The following is a 12604-nucleotide window of genomic DNA, read 5'->3' on the forward strand; positions in this document are numbered from 1 at the left end:
ATGTATTAAATTACTTGAATATTCTTCCAATTTCCTTCAGTTCTGAATGAAGGCACGATATTAAAATGTGTTGCTGTTCCTTAAAGAAAGACTTCATTTTAGTGCTGGTAAAGTTGAAAGCACTGTCTGACAGGATAGCATCATATTTTCAAATCCTAGGTATATGATCACTAGCTGCTCCTTTTATGGGAGGGTGTTTTGTTTACACATAGCTTGAAATTTGGAAAACAAATCACGCAGTGCTGTCGGATACTTCACTCCACATCCAGATTCAGGTAGAGGGCCAACCATCAGTGGACATGATTCAGAAAGATTTTGTGTGTAGTGTAGAGTGTAATTCAATAACAGCACCTGTTTATAGGTTGGCTTTCTGACATATTATACAGGTCCTCAGAAGCTGAGGAGGTACATGCCGATGAATGCTTGGAAAATAGCAATAGGGAACAATCTTCCCTGCATATTTTGTGCCACCAAAGTGTCCCCATGTGTCGTAAGTATTCCAGATTAAATTATCTAAGCAAACAGGGCTATGTAGACACACCATAAGTCAGAGTTTATATTATACCTGTAAAACAATGCTTTGTTATATCACATGTAATGCTGTACGAGCTTGTCAGTAGCATTTTGAAATATTATTTGTTTAACAGTAGTTACTGAACTTGATGCCACCTCTAATCGGCATTCCGTAACTCTTCCATGTTTTTACACATATCTAAATAACATGTCTATGAGTGAGAATGTTTATCACCAAAGCTTTAAAGTCTTAGGTGTGTTCTCTGGAAATTCCGGTAACCCTTGACGATGTCGAGATAAATCATCTGCCACAATGTTGTCTTTTCCGTTATCATGTATTATCTCAAAGTCTACTACCGCAGTGACGAAAGCCACTGGGCAAGGCACGTATATGGTAGCTTACAGCTGAGGAGAAAGATAAACACCAGACTGTCACGATACGCTGTGACATGACGTTCACATACATAATACTGAAACTTTGTTAAAGCCCATAGTACTACTAACGCTTGTAATACAGTAGCACAGTACATCTAATATTCTGATAGCATTTGGCTAGTAAACTCCATTGTATGAATACTGGACTCATCATCTGACTCTTTAACCTGAAACAGATAAGAACCTAGACCTGAGCATGATACAGTGCAGGAATCCTTACTCATATCAGGACAAGGAAGAATTTTTGAACTGACTGAGAGATACTTAATGGTGTCAAAGGCTCTCCTCAGATCAAAATTATAGTTTATTCTTTCTTAATAGCTTTAAAAGTACTTCACTATTTAACAACTGATCCGGCAGAAAACGTCTAAAAGTGATTCCAATCACAAAAATATTTTCAGATGCTTTTCTTGTACATGGTGAAGAAACTTCTTTATGGGAGTGATCTACCAGGTCAGGCAGTAATCGTTTTGGTGATATGATATGACCTAAAAATTTGATTTTGTGCTTTCCAAGTTCAGAACATTACCACTTGACTTGGCTAATGCCGGTAGTGGGATGTTGTATGGTGATATGGACAGTTCCATCATATTCCACAGCAATATTGTACGGATTTCTTTCTTAAATGTTTCTCTTCTGCGTCTAAGTAAGTGGCGGTGTGTTTGTGTCTGTTGGTAGTAGTTTATCTTGTAGTGAAGTTGAAATAGATAGTTCCTGCGAATTACTATGGGTAGAGGTTATACTCAACAGCCGTATCAAAATAATAATTGGCTCCTTCTACCGACACCCCGACGCAGATAATATAGTTTCTGAATGGTTCAAAGAAAACTTGTATCTCATTACAAATAAGTACCCCATTCATACAGTTATTAATTGGAGGAGACTTCAATCTACCCTCGATTTGTTGCAGAAAATACATGTTCATAGCCGGTGGTAGTCAGAAAACATCTTCCGAAATTGTACTAAATGTTCCTCTGAGAATTAGTGGCTCTGAGCACTACGGGACTTAACTTCTGAGGTCATCAGTCCCCTAGACCTTAAAACTACTTAAACCTAACTAACCTAAGGACATCACACACATCCATGTCCGTGGCAGGATTCGAACCTGCGACCGTAGCGGTCGCGCGGTTCCAAACTGTGGCGTCCAGAACCACTCGGCCACCCCGGCCGGCTCTGAGAATTACTTTGAACAATTAGTTCATGAGCCCACTCGAATTGTAAATGGTTGCGGAAACACACTTGACCTCTTAGGCACAAATAATCCTGATCTAATAGACAGTGTCATGACGGATACAGGAATTAGTGAACATAAGGTCATTGTAGCGAGACTCAGAACCATACCAACCAAAAACCCCTAAAATAAAAGCAAAATATATTTATTTAAAACAGCAGATAAAAATTCGCTCAATGCTTTCCTAAGAGAGAGTCTCCATTCATTCCAAGCTAATTATGTAAGTGTAGACCAGTTATGGCTCATATTCAAAGATACAGTATCGGCAGCAATAGATAAAGTCATGCCGCATAAGTTAATAAGAGACGGAACTGATCCACCATGGTACGCAAAACACGTCAGAAGACTGTTGCAGAAGCAACGAAAAAAGCATGCCATATTCAGAAGAACGCAAAATCCTCAAGACTGGTTAACTTTCACGGCAGCTCGAAATTTAGTGCTGACGTCAATGCGAGATGCTTTTAATACTGTTCACAATGAAAAATTGTTTCAAAATATGGTAGAAAACCCAAAGAGATTCTGGTCGTATGTAAAGTACACCAGTGGCAAAAAACAGTTAATACTGTCACTGCGCGATAGTGAAGGAAATGTTACCGATGATGGTGCCACTGAAGCGGAGTTACTAAATACAGTTTTCCGTAATTCTTCCACGAAAGAAGACGAAGTAAATATTCCATAATTCGAAACCAGAACAGCTGTTAGCATGAGTGACTTAAAAGTAGATATCTTAGGTGTTGCGAAACAATTCAAATCACTTAAGAAAGGCAAGTCTTCCGGTCCAGATGGTATACCAGTCAAGTTCCTTTCAGAGTATGCAGACACAATAGCGCCTTTCTTATCAGTCATATACAACCGCTCACTTGAAGAAAATTCTGTTCTTAAAGACTAAAAGGTAGCACAGGTCACACCAGTATTCAAGAAAGGAAATAGGAGTAACCCATTGAATTACAGACCCGTATCACTGTCCTCAATTTGCAGTAGGAGTTTGGAGCATATACTGTTCTCGAAGATTATGAATCACCTTGAAGAAAATGACTTATTGATACATAACCAACACGGGTTTAGAAAATATAATTCTTGTGCAACGCAGCTAGCTCTTTATTCCCATGAAGTAATGAGTACTGTCGACAAGGGATCTCAGATCGATTCCATATTTCTAGATTTCCAGAAGGCTTTTGATACCGTTCCTCACAAGCGACTATTTATCAAATTGCGTGCATATGGAGTATCGTCTCAGTTGTGTGACTGTATTCGTGATTTTCTCTCAGAGAGGTCACAGTTCGTAGTGATAGACGGTAAATCATCGAGTAGAACAGAAGTGATATCTGGCGTTCCGCAAGGTAGTGTCATAGGCCCTCTGCTCTTCCTGATTTACATAAATGATATAGGTTATAATATGAGCAGCCCGCTGGATTGTTTGCAGATGACGCTGTAATTTACCGTCTAGTAAAATCATCAGACGATCAATTCCAATTACAAAACGATCTAGAGGGAATTTCTGTATGATGCGAAAAGTGGCAATTGGGACTAAACCCAGAAAAGTGCGAGGTCATCCACTTGGATAGTAAAAGAAATCCGATAAATTTTGGGTATACGATAAATCGCACAAATCTAAGGGCTGTCAATTCGACTAAATACCTAGGAATTACAATTACGAGCGACTTAAATTGGAAAGACCACATAGATAATATTGTGGGGAAGGCGAAACAAAGACTGCGCTTTGTTGGCAGAACACTTAGAAGGTGCGACAAACCCACTAAAGAGATAGCCTACATTACACTTTTCCGTCGTCTGCTGGAATGTTGCTGCGCGGTGTGGGATCTTTACCAGGTAGGATTGACGGAGAACATCGAAAAAGCGCAAAGAAGGGCAGCTCGTTTCGTTTTATCGCGCAGTAGGGCTGAGTGTGTCAATTGTATGATACGCGAGTTGGGGTGGCTGTCACTGAAACAAAGGAGGTTTTCTTTGCGGCGAGATATTTTTACGAAATTTTCATTGCCAACTTTCTCTTCCAAATGCGAAAATATTTTGTTGAAACCCACCTACGTAGGGAGAAATGATCATCATAACAAAATAAGAGATATCAGAGCTCGAACGGAAAGATTTAGGTGTTCCTTTTTCCCACGCGCCATTCGAGAGTGGATGGTGGGGAAGTAGTATTAAAATGGTCCGATGAAGACTCTGCCAGGCACTTAAGTGTGAATTGCAGAGTAACCATGTAGATGTAGATGTAAGTGGTATGGCAATATGTTTCGTGAGGTATCACGTCCATGTGGTATTCACAGCGTTTAGTAATGCCAAGTTGCTCAGCAAATATGCTTCTGTACCTAGTGAGATGGTGCGCTGCTGGTGCCAGTGTCCATAGACTGTCATTCCCATCGTTGTGAGGCGATTTTCGATGCTTGCTTATCTTCTTCGCATCTTTGGCGAATGGGTATTTAACTACGGCGCGCAGGGGTTTGCGTGCCCCCCCTTTTCGTTTTTTTTTCCTCTCCTCCCTCCTTGTTTTTCCCCCTCCTGCAGGTCCCCCCCCCCCCCCCCCCAATCTGCCTTTGGCTCGGGAGTGTCATCTTTGTGCTGCCACTTTCGTGCAGTGTTCTCCAGTGAGTGTTCTACAGTGCGTGTTTACAGTGAGTGTTCCGTGTTGTGTTTTTTGGGACTTGTTGCGAACGGCCATCATACTGTCGCTGGGTGTGCCTTTTATCTCTTGCAAACAGAAACCAGACTGTCGCCGTGTTTTTTAATTGTGTGTCTACTATGTTACTTGTCTGATTCCTGTGTATTTTATCTACATTGACAACCCCTTTGGCTTTCTGTTTTAACTTTCCGCATTTTTACGCCATTTTACACTTTAAATTACCATTTTATCGCCTGTTTTACCTTGTTTCTTTCTTCTTCCTTTATTTAAAGAAAGTCTGTAGGCTGTAGAGCAGCGTAGTAAGCTGCTGCCAGCCCGCCCCCTTCGGGGGGAATTGAAAATCAATAAAGAAAAAAAAAGGGGTTGCGTTCGGGTATCAGCTGTGTGAGCGACAGTGACCTGTGGCGCTGGCGAGTGTCCGAGTCGGTACGACGGAGGAGCGTGGGCAGCTGCTGCGGCGTGTTTCGCCGTTTGAATGCAGAACGGCTGCCGATGGTTATTGGGATATCCTGGAGATTTGAAGGACAGATTTCCTTCGCGTCTGTTACATGTTACTAAAAGTGAACGAAGTGGAGTCGTCGAATTGTTTCTTGGTGGGTTCTGCTCACGTAAATTGAATACCCGAGTGCACTGAAAACTGTCTTGGTGTTTCAGTTATTTGTCACTGTACTTGGTCTGGCGCGTGATATGTTGATGATATTTAAGGGAGTGCTAGTTTGCACAAAAAATAGACATGAAGCCATGCATAATGCGTAGCTAGAGGTCATGCCAAATAGTACGTAAGTCTGTGCCTGGCGTTCAAGAGCGGGCCGAAATAATTTTCCTATTTCCTGTTCCTATGTTATTATTTTGTTTCTTTGTTCTAGAAAACTGGCTAATCAAATTTTAAGAGGCATTACTGGGCAAGTGGTCACCTAGGTTAGTCCCTGTTTGGGTGTATAATTAAAGGTTTATTTATATCCAGTTGGGCCGTTATGTTTGCCTATCTGATGCGCCAGAATGTTGTCTGGCGCTGATGTGTTTACGTTTCAGATAATTGCCAGTTGTAGCCCGAAGTTGAGTATAGTTAGTTCTGGCGCTGCAGTCTGGAACCGCGAGACCGCTACGGTCGCAGGTTCGAATCCTGCCTCGGGCATGGATGTGTGTGATGTCCTTAGGTTAGTTAGGTTTAACTAGTTCTAAGTTCTAGGGGACTAATGACCTCAGCAGTTGAGTCCCATAGTGCTCAGAGCCATTTGAACCATTTTGAGTATAGTTAGATTCTGCCCTCTCGTCCGTGAATCTCCTCTATCTGGTAGAACCTTTCGGTCTGCTCGCGTCCATCGCTAATTTTCAACGAAAAAATTGTAACGGCTGCATGTTAAGACTATTTAATATCCTATTATTATATTCTGGCCATGAAATGTATATGAACCTCGTACCTGTGAGTAATGCTAAAGAGGAGCTTAGTCGTGTGCATTAACCTGATAATACATTTAATGTGTTACAATTGTTTAAAATTAGTCCATGGAAGCAGTTTTAGAATTTGATATGGAAGCCAGTTCCTATGTAAGTCATGAAGCATTCAGTTATGTCAGTTAAATTTTATTAATTGGGTTTTATGAACATTGTTTTAACTAGTGAAAATTGCTTGAGTACATTTTGAAAGATCTGGGTGTGTCACATTTAAATGCATTAATGTTCCGGTCTGAGTACTGCTGCTGGTTCTGTTGGCCAGGTGCCTCTTATTATAACCGTGTTACTCTTGGTTTCATTAACAGCATGTGTTTGTAATAAAGAAGTGTTTGACAACTACAAACTGGTTATGTGTTTAATTTCGATGTGTCGAAAGGAATGATGCATCAACAAGGTTAACAAAGGAGGTAATTCTACTTTCTGTGTGCAACTTTTGACACAGGTTCAGGAACCTCTTCTTAAGTATGAGCTTCATTTGGCTGCATTTCACCGTAATGCAGTAGTTGATGTGTTTCCGCTGAATCAGAGGACTTGTGGGGCGGCAGGTTAGTACTAATTAATTACTGTCAGCCATACGTAATAGGAGCAAATATTAGAATTCTGTTCGCCGTCTTTGAAACCATTTCTGCGGCCAACCAGAAAGCGATGGAGAACATACTGACCATAGTTCCCAGTCTGCTCTATTTGCTCAGCGGAATCAGGGCTATAATTATAAATGGAGATTTTGAGTTGTAATTGGTAGATATTTTTCTAAAAGTTTCTCAGGCACAACATTATAATATTCACTATCTTAATACTAATAATAATTATCTCTATCCTAAACAGCACTATGTCCAGTTCAGAGGCGACCTCTACTGTAGTTCCTATTGTCTTTCCCCCTTACTCCTGATAATCAAAATAATTGCTCGCCACAGAAGTGGGAAATAATTGTCACCACTTACCACGCGGATTTGTTAATATTTCAGGCGGAACACTAACAGTTACTTCTGCAAAATTTAAACGATCCAGGATGGTGTACAGTCCTCGCGATTTCACTTCCCATTTGTACCGAAAATATGAGTTTAGCTGCGGTCCGAGTCTGATGTCATCTGAGGCAGTGCGTATTCCGGCGTTTGACTGATGCAGATCTTGCGGTGGCTGGGTGTGAAGTGAATACTATTCTTGCCTTTCCGGCTGTATTTATACACGGGCTCAGCGGATGGCCAAGAGAACATCTGCTGTTATCCGCTCTATGCCTACAGTAGCAGCCTCTAAATGGCCGCTTTCTCAGACCTATAATAGTTTATAACGTCGTTGTGTATTAATTTTGAATTTTCTTAATTTTTGTATGAATGTAGTTAAGTTGGATAAAATCATAGAAAACGTTTTGGCTCGCCTGTCTTTAAACTTTCACGTTTAAAATTTTTAGAACAGAACTGACACTAGTACATGACCTCTGAACTACAACTTTAAGAGCCCTTGTATTTGTTATTTACATCCTGACCTTGAAACTTATTATAGATCTATTATTTAATAGGTTTCAACATGTGCTGTACCCAAACCATTCTAGCATTAATATAACAGATACTTAATCTAATACAAATATGGACGTGTTTGTTCCAAATTTAGTTTTCAGCAAATTACTCGTAAACGTTTAGAGGTAGCTCAGTTGGGTTACATAATTAATGTTTTTGTACTAAACTGAAGCTTCATACAAATTTTCATATTTCTAAGTCTAATATTTAGCACCTTCAGTTTTTTTAAAAACTTGGATTCTGGCCAAAATAGTTCTTTAATCACGTTGAGACTCGTACCAGTTAATTTTGACATACATCTGCACATTATGATCAATTTTTGGGTTCCTAGCTTTATTACTTAGCGCCACTTCATTACTTAGCGCTACTTATTTTTTCTTAAAACGATGAATTTAGGGAAAAATATTCATCTGATCAGTCTGAGATTCGACAGTTTAAACATTAATATACTAAAGCACATGCTGACAAAGTTTGGAAAAGCAACTTTAACTTTCAATTTCATTTTTAAATTACGGTGCAATACTTGTGTGCTACGCACAGATGCGCAGTGGTCACGTGGCGCTACTAGCAGTGATGTGGGGTAAGTCCCGGCACACTCGCTCTCCTCTGTATCTCTCAAATGATATAGTGCTTGTTTCGCCATAGACTGGCTGTTAATTTGCAGTACTTTAGTTCCAATATCTTTGACCTTGACGTTCTGACTCAACTTGCTTTGCTTGGCTTTTGTTCTTATCAGTTCCAACACAATTTCCTTCCCATTAGTACACATTAGCCACTCTAGAGATCTCTCTCGCAAAATATCATTCCATTGAAGGCAATTGACGGTTAAAGTTTTTATTACTGGCAACGTACAACTCATGACTCCATTTCTCAAATTTGTAATTACTCGTGCTTGCATCTGTACGCTTTGTGCCTTAGTACCAATGGCACCCACAATCCTACAAGTTTGAACAGGCAAGGTAGGTATCTTGAAGATCTCATTACTTGTCCTGAATAAGTCCATGGATATTACATTGGCCAAAGCTGCAGTATTTACTATCTGGCTTGATTACATTGTGCACTAACTCTCCATGTTGCTCCTCACATGTGTGTACTGATGCATAATTGCTTTATAAATCTGTATATTCGTTGTATCACGACTGGTGAAGGGTCTTTTTCCTGTTAGCTTTCCCCATCCCACGGCCAACATTTGAGGCTAAATGGAGTTGCATGCAATTTGTCGAAACCGATAGTGTCGATTGCCCATCCGCAACTACTTCGATTACTCTTACTGCTTGATTCTCATTACGAAAGTTTGACTCGGTCATTGCAGGTTACATTTGATTTTATCTTTGATTCTACAAATTCATATTAGGTGGGAGTTGACTTATATTAGGATTTCATCTATTGTGATTGTGGTTCCAAGTGTCCATATCAATCTGTGGATTATTGAATTTAACGAAGGAGAACAACTGAACAGGAAATATGAAAAGTAAAAGCCTATATTTAAGTAATTCCGCTATTCTTTTAAGCAAAGATAGTAAGTTCCATAGAATTTTTCAACTGTTTCTTTGGCTAATAATTTTGAATTTCGTAACTAAATTAAAGCTAATCAAGGCACAAAGGAAGGCTTTAGTGGTCATCTACTAATCTGGTGTGACTGTGATGATGACTCAGAATTGACAGAACTGATGTAATTTTGGGTATACTTTAGTGCATGTAGTAATCCCAACTGCAGAGATATCAGCCGTTGCCGGCCTGTGTGGCCGTGCGGTTCTAAGCGCTTCAGTTTGGAACCGCGTGACCGCTACGGTCGCAGGTTCGAATCCTGCCTCGGGCATTGATGTGTGTGATGTCCTTAGGTTAGTTAGGTTTAAGTAGTTCTAAGTTCTAGGGGACTGATGACCTCAGAAGTTAAGTCCTATAGTGCTCAGAGCCAATTGAACCATTTGAACCATATCAGCCGTTGTTTCTATATTTCAAACTTTTAGATGTTAACAGTATCACTATAAAACTTGAACTTCGCAAGTAGCATATCGTTGATATAACAGTTCTGGTAGAACTGCGACTATTACTGGAGACACAGAGAACTACCACTGTCACATCAGGGCAAAAGATCTTGCCGCAAAACCGAGCTAATTCTGATCCTACAGAAAAATCTGCAAGCGGGCTGAAGACTTTTATCCAGTGACTTGTAGACCGGCCTGATGTAGCATACAGTGTAAGGAAAGTCGATGTTTTAAATTTCACATTAAACAATGCGCGCAGTAGGATTCTACAAACACACTGACGTTTGAATGTCGTACACATGATACTACGCGTCCGTGGCATAGGGAAGCAACTGAAAGATAAAAACAAATAAGTCGCCAGGTCCGCGTGGAATCACAATTCTGTTTCACAGGGACTGCTCCATTGCATTGGCCCTTTACTCTGCGTAGCGTAGAGCCCCAAGCGACTGGAAAAAAAGCTGAGGTGAATCCGTTTATATTTAGGGTAAGAAAGAAGCCCCATACTCACATTCTCAACACGAGTTTGCTACGGATATCTCGAACATATTGTCAGTTCAGATACAATAAGTTTTGGTACGTAGGAGCTTCTGTGCACAAACCAGAATGGATTTAGAAAGCTTGTTAGGAACTTACGTTGTCTATTTCTCACACAATATCTGCTTACCATGAATGGAGTGCAACGGGCAGTTTCCATATTCCTGAATTTATGGGAAGCATTTGACATGGTGCTCCAGTGCAGACTTAACGAAGGTAAGAGCGTATGGAATACTTTCTCAGATATGTGTCATCTTAAGCAACAGAACCAAGTACGTTGCCCACGAAAGCTGGTTTTTGAGAGACAAGGATATCGTCAGGAATGCCCAGGGAAGTGTCATAGGATCGCTGTTACTCTCTATACTAACTGAGAAATCCGGCGATACCCGGTTATTTATTTATAGCTGTGCTTGATACTTGGTACATGTGGAATTTTTTATACTTCTTGTATACAACGTTTGAAGTAGTAAGATCGGAGACAAGAATGAGCACCCTGTTTGTTTCAACAACACAGAAGGGAGCTACTTAGAGTTGATCGTAGTGCCAAAAGCAATTAACACTAAGGCCTACGTCCGCAACATGCTGGCTTGTGCTTTGATTCAGGTCGTAGTATAACGTAACCTTACCGAGAATGTCCCTCATTTGGTGTATAAAAACTCTCTTGCTTTCGCGTGTCTTCGCCATCTCCGATCAAAATTTCCGTCTCTGTGATGTTCTGTTGGAGAGAAGTAACTTTAAGCCTCTGGGAGTGAAGGTTTCTGAGGAACGAGATAATGCTTCACGCTCTCGGTCAGATTTACGTCGCATCTCGTTTTGGGAACGACGTTACAAAGAGAAAGTTCATGCTTGATTTCCAGTCACAGCAAGTGCCCATGAACGAACTTTGTTTCCATCAGGAACTGTTGTGCACAACGACCGTAGGCTATGAGGAAGGAGAGACATAGAGCAGTCAGTCCCAATCGATTTAGCTTTCATTATTCTTGCAAATCCAGATTTCGGCTATAAAAAAAACTATCTCCACTGCATTTTCCTTATATTTCAACAGACTCGTGACAGTTCGTATCACCGTATGTTCTTACAAGTGTAAAGGCAGAAGGACACTGAAGCGGTTGTTTCCTGTGAGAACAAATGGTGCGACTCTGTTGAAATATAAAGAAAATGCACTGAAGATAGCGATTTATGGCAGAAATTGAGACTTGCAAGAATAATAATAGCTAATGGAATTGCGACTGACTGCTACGTGCCCCCCGTTACTTTAAGTCCCAAAAATGGTTCAAATGGCTCTAAGCAATATGGGACTTAACATCTGTGGTCATCAGTCCCATAGAACTTAGAACTACTTAAACCTAAGTAACCTAAGGACAGCACACACATCCATGCCCGAGGCAGGATTAGAACCTGCGACCGTAGCAGTCGCGCGGTTCCGGACTGAGCTCCTAGAACCGCTCGGCCATCGCGGCCGGCTTTTTGAGACATATTCAGAAAGACTTGACCGTTGACTACGCAATTTTATTCACAAAAAAAGTCGAAATCAAAATCTAATGAGTGTATTTCCAAATCACAAAGCAAACATCATAAATTCGTTTTCTCTAGCAATGAATAAAAATAAAACCCATCGAAAGAAGCAAAGCAATGTCGTTAAGTTTTTAATACAGAAAGCGATATCACTAAATCCGTATATCTTACTCAAGTAAATTCGCTTTTAGTTTGTATTCATAAAGATAACGTTACGGCGCTTAACTGTGTCACTGATGTGGACTTCCGGAAATCTGTCACTGACAGGGGGACCATCAGACCTGTTACTCACGAATTTTGATGCGTCGTAGGTATGTTGTAGAGGGATCTGTCCTGTGTTACTGGCCAGAGCCTTTTGGTGTGGCCGTCCCTGGTTTAGGAGAAAAACGATGTTGAAATTTTATGTGTACGCTCTGTTGAAATTTTATGTGTACGCTCTATACCCATAACGTTAGTCATGTTTCGACCAAGCAGCAGCTAATGTTCGCATCTATCACGCTGGCGGTACGGGTTCAAATTCTGCCTGTCTACTTTTTTTTCTTCCTTTTAATTAAATTATGCAAAATATTATTCAGTGGTGCACGTCATGCAATATTATTCAGATATAATTTTCGGCGTAATAACTTAATTAACAAATCATCTATTACAGCAAACTTTGTTCAAATGAGTACTTCGTTTATTAAATCATAGATTACGTAATCCTATTGCTCACTATTCATTGCAGCGCTTTTTGTGCTAGAACAGAATTCCAGACGGTGTTTGTCATAAAAGGAAGCGGAAC

This window comes from Schistocerca nitens, chromosome 8 (assembly GCF_023898315.1).
Source record: "Schistocerca nitens isolate TAMUIC-IGC-003100 chromosome 8, iqSchNite1.1, whole genome shotgun sequence".
NCBI classification, from domain to species: domain Eukaryota; kingdom Metazoa; phylum Arthropoda; class Insecta; order Orthoptera; family Acrididae; genus Schistocerca; species Schistocerca nitens.